The 14927-nt window shown below is 38.4% G+C and overlaps 1 pseudogene; it reads right to left on the bottom strand.

Annotated features, from left to right (window-relative positions):
* Window positions 1-13193: 13193 nt before the first annotated feature.
* LOC102875964 lies at window positions 13194-14578 on the bottom strand (annotated as a pseudogene).
* Window positions 14579-14927: the final 349 nt, after the last annotated feature.

Here is a 14927-nt window from a genome sequence, read left to right as displayed (position 1 = left end):
CTCTATGTAAATTTATGTATCTTTATAATTCTTACTATTACAGTTTTTGTTTGAGTTTAAATAAGGTGACCCTAATTGAAATCTGAGTATTTTCAATTGATTAAAATTCATGTGAAAGTTGAACAATTAAAAATGAAGAAAGGCTGAAGCATTTGACTGTGATACTTGAGAAGCTTATTGAATATACTATGGACTGCCAGAAGAACAAACACATCTGTTTTGGAAGGGTGTTACACAGAAGTAAGGGAGAATGGTGAGATTTTGCCTCACATATTTTTGGGCAAGTTGTCAACAAGGACCAGTCCCAGATAAAGGACACCATGTAGGAAGAAGTACAAGATCGATCAGAGAAAGAGAAGATCCTTTTTAATGAGATGGATTAACACAGTGCTGGAAACAATGGGAGCAAGTATACCACATACTATACCAACAATACAAGATCTAGTAAAGCTTTGATTTGTTATTCACAGTGTCTACACAAGCTGTTGTACCCTCAATGGTACCTAACAATAACATGAACTGTGTTGCATTAACTTCCAGTTTAAACCTTTTAAATAAAGGGTGGGGTAATTGTTATGCTTTAGAACCTCCTCAAAGTTACTCAAAGTTTCCAATAGGTTTTCAAGGCTAATGATCACTTGGGAGGAGATTGCCTTTTTTCCAAGGAACAGCTGGTGATGTCTTTGGATTGTAGTACAAATCCTTACCAATCAGGTCACCAGAGCTCATTTAGCCAAAAGAGAACAAAGAAATTTCCTAAAATCGTGAAGGTGTTTTAAAAAAAAATAATTCAAAGGACTATTTTATTAAACCTTGAATCGGTTAGTGGTTATTTTGAGGAACTTTGTTCTTTAGAATATATGCTTGTTTCTTGAGATTCTGTGTGGTTTTCATTCTACTTAATTTTATTATACAAGTCATAAGAGGTTGATCTTAGATAAGGTTGTTGTCCTTATGTGCCTTTGAGTCCTGTGTGACTCATAGCGACCCTGTGTACAACAGCCATAAACCCTGCTCTATCCTGTGCCAATTGCATTGCCTCTGACACACCCATCCCGATTACCCCAGTTACTGAATCAATCCACCTCATAGAGGGTCTTCCCCTCCTACACTGTCCCTCTACTCTACCCAGCATGATGTCCTTCTCCAAAGACCTGTCTCTTCTTGCAACATGCCCAAAGTATGTCAGACAAAGCCCCAGAACCTTTGTCTCCAAGGAGTAGCCTGGTTTAACCCTCTCTAGGATGAATCTTTTTGTTTTCTTGGCAGTCCATGGTACATTCAATACTCCAGAAAATGCCTTAATTATTAAAATCTATATTAATAGCGTTTCATTAGCTTATATATTTTAAAGACATGTTCTTAATTTCAAGAATGTGTGATAATATTGAATGTTAAATGATCCAGGAAGTATTAAAAGAAGATGGAAAGAATATACTGAGTCACTGTATTGAAAGGAATAGGCAGACACAGAAGAATTTCATGAAACAACATATGAGAAAGAGCCTATGGTGATGAAAGAAGAAGTTCAGACTGCTTTGAAGGAAATGGCAAAAAATAAGGCTCCAGAAATAGATAGTATACCAATTGACATATTTCAGCTAACAGATACTGCCCTGGATGTGCTCAACAAGTTGTGCAAGAAATCTGGAGAACGACCACTTGGCCAACTGACTGGAAGAGATCGATATTTGTTCCTATCCGAAAGAAAGGTGACCCAACAGAATGTGGAAACTACAGAACAATCTCACTGATTTCACATGCAAGCAAGATTTTACTGAAGATTATCCAAAAATGTCTGGAACAGCACATCAGCAGAGAACTACCAGAAGTCCGGGCTGGGTTTAGAAGGGGTCGTGGTACTAGAGATATTGTAGCTGATGTTAGATGGATCTTGGGTGAAAACAGGGAATACCAGAGGAATGTCTATCTGTGTTTCATTGACTATGCAAAGGCATTTGACTGTGTGATTCATAACAAACTGTGGCTGACTCTGAGAAGAATGGGAATCCCAAAACACTTGATCATGCTAATGCTAAACCTATACTTGGACCAGGAGGCAGTCATCAGAACAGAACAAGGGAACACTGCATGGTTCAAAATTGGGAAGGTCATATGCCAGGGATGCATCCTATCTCCATACCTTTTCAACCTATATGCAGAACAGATTATCCGGGAGGCTGGGCTCTATGAGGAGAAATGTGGGGTCAAGATTGGCGGACGATTTATCAACAATCTGCATTATGCAGATGACAACCCTGCTTGCTGAAACTGAAGAGGACCTGAAGCGCCTGCTGCAGATGGTCAAGGACTGTAGCCTACAATATGGATTGAGGCTCAATGTCAAGAAGACAAAGATTCTCACCACTGGACCAATTGGCAACATCAGGATGGATGGTGAAGAGATTGAGATTGTACACAGCTTTAGTTTGCTTGGCACCATAGTCAACACTCTTGTCACCAGTAGCCAGGAAATTAAAAGGTGCATTGCCATGGGAAAGTCTGCTGTTAGGGACCTCTCCAAAGTACTGAAGAGCAATGGTGTCTCTCTGGAGACTAAGGTGCGTTTGATACAGGCCATGGTCTTCGCAATCAGTTGTTATGCATCAGAGAGTTGAACAATGACCAAAGAGCATAGAAGGAGAATTGATGCCTTTGAGCTGTGGTGCTGGAGAAGAGTATTGAGAATACCATGGACTGCTAGGAAAACTAACAGATTCGTCCTGGATAGGGTTAAAACCGGGTGGCTCCTTGAAGGCAAGGATTCTGAGGCTCCGTCTAACATGCTTTGGACATGTTGTGAGGAGAGACCGGTACTTGGAGAAGGACTTCATGCTTTGGAAGGTGGAGGGACAGCACAGGAGGGGAAGGCCCTCCATGAGGTGGATTGATTCAGTGACTGGGATAATCGGGATGGGAGTGAGAGACAGTGCAATTGACACAGGACAGAGCAGAGTTTAGGGCTGTTGTACATAGGGTCGCTATGAGTCGCAAGCGACTCGATGGCACATAATAACAACAACATGGGTCCCAGGCAACTCAACTGCATATAACAAGAACAAACATAATGTGTAATCATACATTTCTTTAAGATAGAACTTTCCTTCTCCTATTTAAATGTGATGTCAGTTATCCATCCATTGTTCTCCTGCTCTTTTTCCCCCATGGCCATCCTCTATTTTAGCAGTGTTGTTATGTAATATCTTTCCTCTTGTAACTGGTATCGCATTCAACATAAAGTCTTTCAGAATTATGCCTGTGATGTAGTGTTTTACAAGTTTATTCTCTTGGGCCTGTGTAGTATTGTATTGTGGATGTACTACAATTTTTCTATCCATTAATTTATTGTCTGGCACTTGGGATGCTTCCATCTCTATACCAAGGTGACATGGATGAGTGTATATCTGTTTGGTCATGGCTCTGGTTTCTTTTGGATATATTCCAGTAGTGATAAAGCTGGGTCAAATGATATTTCTAACTTCTTGAGAAAGTGTCAGACTGCCTTCCTTAGTTGTTGTTATGTGCCATTGAATTATCCATGACTCACAGTGACCCAACAACGTACAATAGTGCTGAACTCTAAACTATCCTGAGCCAATCTCATTATCTGTGACTCTAACACACTAATCTCTTTGCCACAGGTACTGTACCAATCCATCTCAACCGGGAACTTCTTCTCCTGGGCTGTCCCTCCACTCTTATAAGTACGATGTCCTTCTCCAAGGACTGATCCCTAATGGCTACCTGCCCAAAGGATGTGAGATGGAACTTCAAAATCCTTGCCTCTAAGGAGAAATGTGTTTTCACACTCTCCAAGACAGACCTATTTGTTCTCCTGGCAGTCCATGGTATGTTCACTGTTCTCCAGCCTCACAACTCAAAGACATCAATTCTCCTTCTGTCATCCTTAGTTATTGTCCATCTCTGATGCATAGCAAGTAACTGCAAAGACCATGACCTGGTTCACAGACACCTTATTCAGTAGATAGACATCATTGCTCTTTAGCAATACTCTTTAGAAGGGGTTTCTGAAAGCTGGATTTCCCAATGAAATTCTCTGAGTCAATTGATATTTCTATTTCCAACATTTTGCAAATTGCCAGACTGCCTTCCATAGTATTTGCATTATTTTACATTTCTACCAGCAGTTAATAAGAATTTGCTGCTGTGTTGAACTTTGCTCTTGTGGCTGGGGTGAGATGGTATCCTGTTGGTTTTGGGAGTGTTTGTTTGTTTGTTTGTTTTCAAATTTGCATCTCTCTGAAAGATAGGAATTTTGAACATTTCTTCATGCACTGCTCATCTGAATTTCTTCTTTGGCAAAGTGTCTTGTGACGATTTTGTGACTGAATTGTTTGCCTTTTCCTTGTTGAGAAATTGAAATACTCGAAAAATTTTAGACATGCATTTCTTATGAGATTTGTTATTGCCAAATATTTTTCACAGTCTGTGGGTTTCCTTTTACCATTGTTGAGAATTTTTGAATGTACATATATGTACAGGGATTTGATTTTGTTAGAAGATCCTTCCCAAAATCTCACATTTGGAATAATAAATAACATCATAATAAACTAAAAAATATTAAAAGGATTTCAATTTTATTGGACCTATAATCAACAACCATGGGATTAGCTTTCACAAAATCAAATAATATATTTGTCTTTTATATTGTTTTGTACCTTGGAGTGTAATTTATCAGTGGCTAATTTACACAGGTACACCTATATTTGAATTGCCATTTACTTGATAGATCCTTTGATTTTTAGTCTATCCCTTTGTTTCAGATGTGTCCTTTGCAGATGGAATATTGATAGATACTGGTTTCTTATCCATTCCACTGGGGTTGTCCCTGTATTTTTAATCTGTTTACATTTAATATCTTTATAAATAGAACTGATTTTATGGCTAGCATTACTCTATAATCTTTTTTGTGTTATTGTTTTTTTTTTCTTCTACTTTTCTCTGCTGTTTTTCTGTGAAGAACTTCTTATAGTATTTCTTGTAAGAATGACTTTTTGTTTATACATTCCTATTTTTGTGATAATGTCCTAATTTTGCTGTCATACTTCCTGGACAATTTTGTTGGATACAGGATTTTTAGTTGGCTGGTTTTTTATTTATTTTCTCTCTCTCTGTCTGTCTGTCTCTCTCTCTCCCTCTCCCTCTGCCTCTCCCTCTCCCTCACTCTCTCTCATTACCCCATTGATTTCTGCTTGCATGGTTTCTGAGGAGAATTAATGACTTACACTTATTGGTTCCCTTTTGTACATATCTTTTAATTTTTCTTGAGCTGTGTTCAGATTCTATTGCTGTCTTTGGTTTGGGAAAATTTTATTATGACATGTCTTGGTGATTTTTTTCTTTTGGAATCTATCATTTTGGGGAGGAGCTTGCCCTCTTGGAAGTATATTGTCTCATTTTATTTCTTGTGGTACCTGAAAAATTTTTCCTAGTAAATCTTCCATAGTTTTCTCAGTGTTGTTTTATTCTTTTCCTCTTCAGGAATTCCAATCACACATATGCTGTTTTTCTTAATTATATCCCACAGATTCTAGTGGCTGAGTGATAAGGAACTTCACTACCAACTCCAAGGATCATGGCTTGAATCCACTAGTTGTCTCTTGATACAAAGATGGTTATTCTCCTTACATGTGATTAACAGTTTCCGAAAACACACTACAGGGTTAGCTTCTGAGCCAGTTCAGACTCAATGGCATATAATAACAACCTAATTCTGATGCCTGCTTCATTTCCCTTCTATCTTTTTTCTGATATTTCTTTTAGAAGATTAATGGTGAGGGCTTTGGCCTGTGTTTCACTAATTCTTTGTTCTATTCCTTCAATTCTACTTTTTTAGTATATTGAGAACTTCTGAAATGTTAGTCTTCTTTTTCTAGATTGAAATTTCTTGGTTTTCTATGACTCCTGGTATGACATCAGTTCACTCTGTTTTGCCTCACACTGACATTTTTACATTCTTCTAGACTTTTGTTTGTGTATGTATTCGATTCCTCATACGTTTCTTCCATCTTGTGAAACCACTTGTCTTCTTCTCAGAGAGTTACATCAGCCTTTCTTCCTCTAGACCATTTTTGAATTTGATTTTTGCTTGTTATTTTGGTGTCATATTGTTTTGTACTTTGAGTGAGTGTGAGTGAGTGTATGTTTGAGTGAGTGTATGTATGTGTGTATGTTGTATGTTTGTTTCTTCTGGGACACTATGGTGTAGATTTTTAACTTCATTTTGCCTGGTTAATGAATGATAACTGAGAGAGTGTCTGTGTAATCATTTTTCCTTTTTTTGTGCAATGTCATTAGTTTGAGAAGGAAGGAAAAGTGTATTTGTGATTGCTATCTAATGCTGGTCAGGTGAATCAACAACTGTTCTTTACTCGGATAAACTTTATGTGCACTCTGGTCCAGTGGGTCATAGGGATCCCAGTGAGCATAATATGAGAACAGATAGAATGAGAGCTGGCTAACAGTCACCCGGCCTTCATGCCCATTAAATAAAGGAGACTTTAAACTTTTACACCACTGAGTCACTGAATTTCTGAGACACAGAATCATTGTGAGTTAGATATTTTCAGTGGGGTGTAGAATCTTTCAAAATCAGTGATTATCTGAATCAATGAGCTTGCAAAAGCTTGGCCAGCTCTAATACACTAATCTTGTTTATGTTGTTCAGATCCAAAATCAAATGCTTGACCCTAACAATGGGAAATCAAAGGATGAGTTGCATTGGGAAAATTTGCCGTTGGTGATCTCTCCACAGTGCTAAAAAGCAACTATGCCAGTCTAAAAAATAAGGTGTGTCTGATCCAAGTGATGGTCATTTCAATCCCTTCTTATGCATCTGAGAGCTGGGAAATGAATAAAGATGACAAAAAAAAATGATGTCTTTGAGTTGTGGTTCAAGAAAAGAGTGTTGAGCATACCATGTAATGCCAAAAGAACAAACAGTTCTGTCCTGGAAAGAGTGAACTCAGGTTATTCCTTGGAGGCAAGGATTTTGAAACTCTTTCTCACATACATTGGATATTTGTCAAAAAGGGCCAGGAGTTGGAGAAAGATATCATGCTTGGATAAGATGGATTGACTATGGCAAAGGGTCAGGTATTTCATAGACAGAGAGGTTGACTCAGGATAGGGAAAACTTCAGAGCCATTATTAATATGGTCACTATGGGCTGTAGTCTGTTCAGTAGCACATAAAAACAACAACAGCCTATGACATAAATAAGTTATCAAACACAAGCAAAAAATGAACAACTAGGAGATGATGAAATGAATGAATGGGAACACTGAAAAACTAAATTCTTTTGTACTTATTTTTTTTCCTCCAAAGTAGTGAAAAAGGAGCCTACAGACTGGGAAAACATATTTGACAATGACATATCTGATAAGAGAGTTATATAGAAAATTTATAGAAAGCTCTAACACCTCAACCAGAAAAAGACAAATTACACACTGGGCAGAAGATATGAAAAGACTCTTCATCGGCCACATATCGAGCCAATTAACTAGCTACCTGCCTTAAAAAATTCTTAGTGTGTCCTGGACTGGTCTCTTACCTGGAGCATTAGATCATGGCACTGCTGCCTGGTACCTCCCATCTCCTAACTGGAAGCCCCTGGCCCAGACACCTCGACCCATATGGTCGCCACTGGAGGACCTTACCTTGCCCTGGAGGGTCCCAACCCCCATTTGGAAGCTGACACCAACTCCCCTCTTAAAAGTCCCAGCCCCACCACCTAGCAGACCTATCCCCACCATCTGGAGGACCTTGCCTCACTGCTTTGACACTTGAGTCCCAACAACTGCTGGATGACCCACTGTCATTGATGTGAACTGCTCCAGGGACATCAGTATTACAGGTGAATCTATCTAATTTCCTCTCCTCTAACAAAGCTTGAGCTGCCTTTAGCCCAGGACATCTTGGATTGGCCTTGCTGCAACAGTTTTCTGACAGAGAAGGCTGCTAATTACAGGATTACAGGCCATATATCTCCTGAACTGAAGTAAGTCTTCCCTTGAGTTAAAAGTTCAGAGAGAAACTCAAGCAGGGTAGCTTCCTCGCCCTACTCTGGAGCAGTGACATCAGACCAAGAGCCTGTTATTGCCTCAGATACCACAGCAAGGTCATGGAAGAAGCAGACTAACTTTCACCTGACACAAACCCCCAAAAGATGGCACACCTCAAAAGTTACACAGTATCAAAGGTTTTCCTGAAGCCAGAAATTCTGATGGAACTTTATGACACAGAATTTAAAAGAATAATGATTGAATATTTTCAATGGGTGAAAGACAAACTTGAAGAATTACATGACACTGCAAGCAAGAACCAAGAGAAACTTTTTAAAAAAATCCAAAACAATGCAGATAAAACAAACAATGCATTCGAGGCTCTGGAAAAACAAGAAACCACAGTCCAAAATATGAAGACCAATGTTTCAGATGCTGTCAACATGTTGGAGGGACATATGGACAGAGATGAAGAAGATATGGAACACAGAACCAGTGGAATAGAAGATAGACTTGTCATCACTTATTTGCTAGAACAAAAAAGCAGAAGCAGAATCAAAAAGGAAGAAAAAAAGAAGAAAGTGTAAGAATAATGCGGGACACTATCTTGAGGTAGAAAATGTGCAAAATTGAAATTCCAGAACAGGAAGAAGTAAATAAAGGCACTGAAAAAGTTGTGGAAGAGTTATTGGAAGAAAACTTTCCAGGCATAATGAAGAAGGAGAGAATATATATTCAAGAAGCTGACTGAACACATATAGATTAAACTGCAAAAGAAAAACAACAGGGCATATCATAGTCAAATGTGCCAGAACCAAAGATAAGGAGAGGGTTCTGAAAGCAGTGAGGGAGAAAAAAAGAGAAACCTATAAGGGGAAGCAGATAAGGTTAAGTGCCAATTTCTCAGCAGAAACCACATGAGGAAGAAGACGGTGGAATGACATATATTGAACACTCAAAGAATACATCTGTCAACCAAGAATACTGTACCCAGCAAAGTTATTCATTAACTATGAAGGAGAGATCAAGATATTTTCATAAAAGCAGAACCTAAGGGAGTTTTTATTAAAATAAAACCAATGTTGCATGAAACACTAAGAGGCATTCTCCTTTACAGAGGTGCCCCAGAAAGCAGAATGGATAGACCAAAATAGCCAGCAACAACATCAAAGAGGACTCAACAAAATGATAGCAATAAAACCTTGCCTCTCAATAATCACACTGAATGTGAATGGTTTAAATGCACCACTGAAAAAAGTAGCAGACTAGAATAAAAAAAATTTAAAAAAAACAAAACCAAAACAACAAAACATTAAATATGCTGTCTACAAGAGATATACCTGAAAAGTGAAGATAAAGAAAGAGGAAAATAAAAGGGCATGGGCGGAATACACTAAGCAATTCACAACCAGAAAAAATCAAGAGAAGCAATATTTATCTCTAATAGATTTCAAAGCAAAAACCATCACAAAGGGCAAAAAAATCATTACATAATGCTTAAAGGTCAATAGAAAAAGAGGACATAACAATAATAAATATCTATGCACAAAATGATAGAGCTGCAAAATACACAAACAAACATGAACAAAACAGAAAAAGGAAATAGACAACACCATTATTGTAACTGGAGACTTCACCATACCACTCTCAAGTAAAGACAGAACTACCAGAAAGAAAAACAACAAAGATGCTGCAGAATTAAACCACAAAATAACCCAACTCAATCTCATAAATATAAACAGGCTAATGCACCCCCCCCCAAAATGCAGTATACTCTCTTCTCCAATGTGCACAGATCGTTCTTCAGAATAAGCAACATTTTTTAATTACAAGGCAAGCATCAGTAAATTCGAAAGCATATAAATAATATAAAACGTTTTCTCAGGCACAATGCTACAAAATTAGAAATCAATAACAAGAAGATAATGTATAAAAAAACCCATGGATTTAGAAACTGCTTGAGCATGAGTAAGAACTATAAGAAGTAAAAAATGAAATTAAAAAGTTCCTTGAAACAAATGGCAGTGAAAACACAACTTAACCAAACCTCTGGGAAACAGCCAAAGCAGTAACTAGAGGTCAATTTATAGTAATAAACATACACCTCAAAAGATAAGAAAAAATTATTATTGAATCTCTAACCCAACATCTCCAACAAATTGAAAAATAACAGCAAGAAAATCTAACACCGTCTAAAAAAACCTGAAATTATGAAGATTAGGGCAGAAAGAAATGAAATAGAGAACCAAAGAACAATTAAAATTATCAACAAAAACAAAAGGTTTTGTCTTCAAAAAGATCAATAAAATATAGAGACCACTAGCAAAACTAACAAAGGAAAAGGAAGTAAAGAGACATATAACCCAAATAATAGATGGCAAGGGCAATGTCACAACTAAAATAAAAAGGTTAACAATGATATATTATGAAAAGCAATACTTAAACAAATATGGACACCGAGAGGAAATGTACAACACTTAGGAGCTCACAACCTATCCAAACTGAAAACAAACATTGAACAGACTCATTACAAAAGAAGAAATTGAACAGGTAATAAAACAACTAACAACAACAGCAATAACAACAACAAAAATCCTGGACCAGATGGTTTTACAAGTTAATTTTATCAAACATTCAGAGAAGAATTGTCATCAATTCAACATAAAGTATTTCAGAAAATGGAAAAAGATGGAATTCTCCCAGACTCATTCTATGAAGCAAACATATCCTTGATACCAAAGTCAGATAAAGACACCACAAAAATAGAAAATCATAGTCCAACATATCTCATGGATGCAGATACAAAGATCTTGAATAAAATCATGACCAATAGAATCCAACAATATATTAAAAAAATAATTCACTATAACCAAGTGGGAGTCATGAAAGCTATGCAAGGATGGTTCAATATAAGAAAAAAAATCAGTGTAATACATGACATTAAGAAAGAAAAGAACAAGAACCGCATGATGCTATCACTTGATGTAGAAAAGGCCTTTGACAAAATCCAACACTGTTTCCTGATTAAAACACTCAGTAAAGTAAGAATAGAGGGGAATTTCCTCAACATAGTAAGGAGTGTATGTGCATACCAAAGAGCCAACATTGTTCTGAATAGAGAGAGATTAAAGGCATTCTCTTTGAGAAAAGGAACTAGGTAAGGATGCCCACTATCACTCTTAGTCAATATTGTATAGGAAGTCTTAGTGATAGCAATAAGACAGGAGAAGGAAATAAGAGATATCTAAATTGGCAAAGAGGAGGTAAAATTATATGCAGATGATATAATAGTATACATAGAAAACCCTCAAGACTCAGCAAGAAAACTACTGGACATAGTTGATCAACTCAGCAATGTTGCAGGATACAAGATCAACATACGAAAATCAATTGGATTTCTCTCCAGTGACAAAAAGATTACAGAACTGGTGCTAAGAAAATAATACCCATCACAATAGCTAATCACAAGATTAAATACTTGAAAGTAAAGCTAATCAGAACATAAAGTATTAATACAAAGAAAATTACAAACATTACTACAAGAAACAAAAAAGAGACCTGGTGAAATGGGAGAATATACGATGCTCTTGCATAGGAAGTCACAATATTGCGAAAATGACAATCCTACCAAAAGCAATCTGCACATTCAATACAATGCCAATACGAATACCAATTCTATTCTTCAACAAGATGGAAAAGGTTATTTTCAATTTTGTCTGGAATGGAAAGAGACTCCAAATAAGCAAAGCACTCCTTATAAAGAGAAGCAAGTAGGCAGCATCTCATTCCCTGATTTCAAATCCTACTACACTGCCATGGTGGTCAAAACAGCAGGTGCTGGTACAATGACAGACATAGAAATCTTGTTTGTATCAAAGCACAATTATGCTTTGGCAGATTTTCAGAGGCTTAATTTCAACAGTAAACTATTTAAACTTCTAGATGTTTCCTTGAATTTTCCAAGTCTGTTGTCTATTTCCAAAAAATTACTCAATCCAAATAACATGTGTACTGATACAAATGAGATTTCTGTGAGTCAGAATCCACCAGGCAACAATTGTTGCTGTTGCTGTTGTTTTGTTGTTAAGTGTTGTCAAGTTGTAGATGACTCATAGTAATATTATAAATGAAAGACCTGAACACTTATATAGCTTTCATCGTTTCTCTAGTCCATAGAGTTACTGGAGGCAAGCTATCTCGGAAGTGGATTTCACTCCTGCTTCCAAGACTGTTTTAATCGGGAAGCTCCACCACACACTGTCCACCAAGGGTAATCATTATGGCATTTGACACTTCATTGTCACAGGGTTTAGCACCACAGCAACTACAACTTACCTCTCACTATTTTAGGTTTGTTTTAAACGAATGTTGTGTAGTTTTAAGTGGAAGCAATAGTTTTCAGAAGTAACTCTTTACAATTTTTATTGCATGACATCACCCTGAAGCTGAATTTTTTAACTTAATGTTAACATAAGAAAGCTCTATTGATTTAGTCATTAAAGAGTTGTGCTGTTAACCCAAAAGGAGTTTCTACCTGAAGCTTGTAAAGAGAAACATGGGAAATTTTACTGTGATTTACAGCATCCAAAACCCCACTAGAAGGTCAACTGTGAGTTTGACATATGACATGATGACAATGGGTTTTTGAGTGTTTATATTTTTAATATAGCTTTGGATGTTTAGTAGGTCTTGAAAGACATTTTTTTTCTTTAAAAACCAATCCAAGCAGCATTGAAGAAGGTGAGCTAAATATAGGGCATTGTCAAAATATCCTGGCTAAGAAACCAAAACTCAATTTAAAAAAAACTTGATGAATTTTTAATTTCATGTAGAGAGAATCTGTAGGATAACTAAATCAAAGAGATCATAACAGACTCAAGAGGTGAAGAACAATTTCTTTTTTTTCTGGAAAAAAGCAGTTTTAATGATATTCAAAAATACTTTTTTAAAAAGTATTCTAGCACAAGACTAGGTTATGTTGTAAACTTTTATTATCTTCCTAACTCTTTTAGGAGTGTTGGATCTTAAGAACTAGAGCTTATTCCTATTCCAAATCTATCTTGTGCTTCTGAAAAACTGCAAAAGGCACTTGAAAGCTGTTTCTTTAAGACACGGACTTCAATTTTATTCTTGCTGATAATATGTTGCTACACCGAGCTTGCGCAGTTTTCACTCAAGGTCATCATGGTGCTGGGAAGTTTCGTTGATAACCTGCCCATCTCTAGTTTCAACTGTCTTAATCAGGAGTGTCCTTTTTGAGTGGGTGTCAACCAAAGGGAGAGAGACTCCGGGTTGGTTTCCCTCAGGTTCAGGGAAGAAAAGGTTGGAATAGGAGAGAAATTATGCTCTCCTCGCCCTCCAGCAGCTTCCTGTAGGTGGCAATCTCAATGTCAAGAGTCATCTTAACATTCAGCAGGTCTTGATATTCACGAAGGTGACGAGCCATTTCTTCCTTCATGTTCTGAATCTCATCCTGCAGACGCCCAATGTGTCTTGGTAGTTAGCAGCTTCGACAGCAAAGTTCTCTTCCATTTCACGCATCTGGCGCTCTAGAGATTCATTAGTTTCCTTCAGAGCATCCACTTCACAGGTGAGAGACTGGACCTGTCTTCGGCACTCATTAGATTCCTGCTTCGCCTGGCGCAAGGCATCATTGTTTCGGTTAGCAGCCTCAGAGAGGTCAGCAAACTTAGACTTGTACCATTCTTCAGCCTCCTGAAGGTTCTTGGCAGCCACAGCTTCATATTGCTGACGGACGTCACGCAGGACAGCCTTGAGTTCAGGCTTCGAAACATCCACATCGATTTGGACATGCTGTTCTTGAATCTGGGCCTGCAACTCCTGGATTTCCTCCTCATGCAGCTTCCTCAAAAAGGCAATCTCTTCATTCAAGGATTCCACTTTACGTTCAAGGTCAAGACGAGCCAGGGAGGCATTGTCCACATCCTGTCTGAAAGATTGCATGCTCCTTTCGCCTTCCTCTCTCTGAAGCATCTCCTCTTGCAACTTCTCCCGGAGCCGCATGATGTCCTCAGCCAGGTTGTCCCGCTCCACTTCGAAGCGCGCATTGTCGTTGGTGAGCTGATCCACCTGTGGACGCAGCTCCCTCATCTCCTCCTAGTACAGGTCCCCCAGGCGGGACTTGCCCGGGCCCTTGAGCCAGCAGGATCTTGTTCTGCTGCTACAGGAAGCGCACCTTGTCGATGTAGTTGGCGGAAGCGGTCATTGAGTTCCTGCAGCTCCACTTTCTCCTTGGTGCGGGTGTTCTTGAACTCAGTGTTGATGGCATCGGCCAGCGAGAAGTCCACCGAGTCCTGCATCAGCCTCATGCCGGGCATGCTGCTCCACAGGTGCATGGCTGAGGAGCGCGTGGCATACATGCCACCGGCCGGGGAGGAAGAAAAGAGGCTGCGGCTGGTGCTGGGGTGCAGCGCGCTACCCAGGCTGCAGGTGCGGGTGGACGTGGTCACATAGCTCAGGTTGGAGCTGGGCCGGCTGGCGGTGCCTGGGCCCCCACATATCCAGCGGTAGGAGGATGAAGACCTGGTGGTCATGGCTTGGATGCTGAAAATGGCGAGGGTCGCAGTGTAGTTGAGAAAGCCGCTCAGGACTGGATTAAAAGGGTCGTGGCACTCGAACAATTTCTTTTTAAAAAATATTTTTATTTAAATTGTGATGTAATAAAGTTAACCTTATAATTAAGCGGAGTGTTACTTATTTAGAACCTATGGTCTTGATATAATATTTTTATTTAAATTGTTATCAAAAGGGCCAAACTCACTCAGTGGATCTTAAGGAATTAAAAAAATAAAATTCAAGCCATGAGTGGCAATACTTAAGGATGCTAGTGGCAGAATGTTAAGTGATCCAAGACACATTCAAAGAAGATGGAAGGAGTATATG

The sequence above is a fragment of the Elephantulus edwardii genome, unplaced genomic scaffold, assembly GCF_000299155.1.
Source record: "Elephantulus edwardii isolate Elephantulus edwardi_28Jun2011 unplaced genomic scaffold, EleEdw1.0 scaffold00125, whole genome shotgun sequence".
Lineage (NCBI taxonomy): Eukaryota > Metazoa > Chordata > Mammalia > Macroscelidea > Macroscelididae > Elephantulus > Elephantulus edwardii.
The sequence above is the reverse complement of the archived record's forward strand: the minus strand, read 5'-3'. Positions and strand labels throughout refer to the sequence as shown.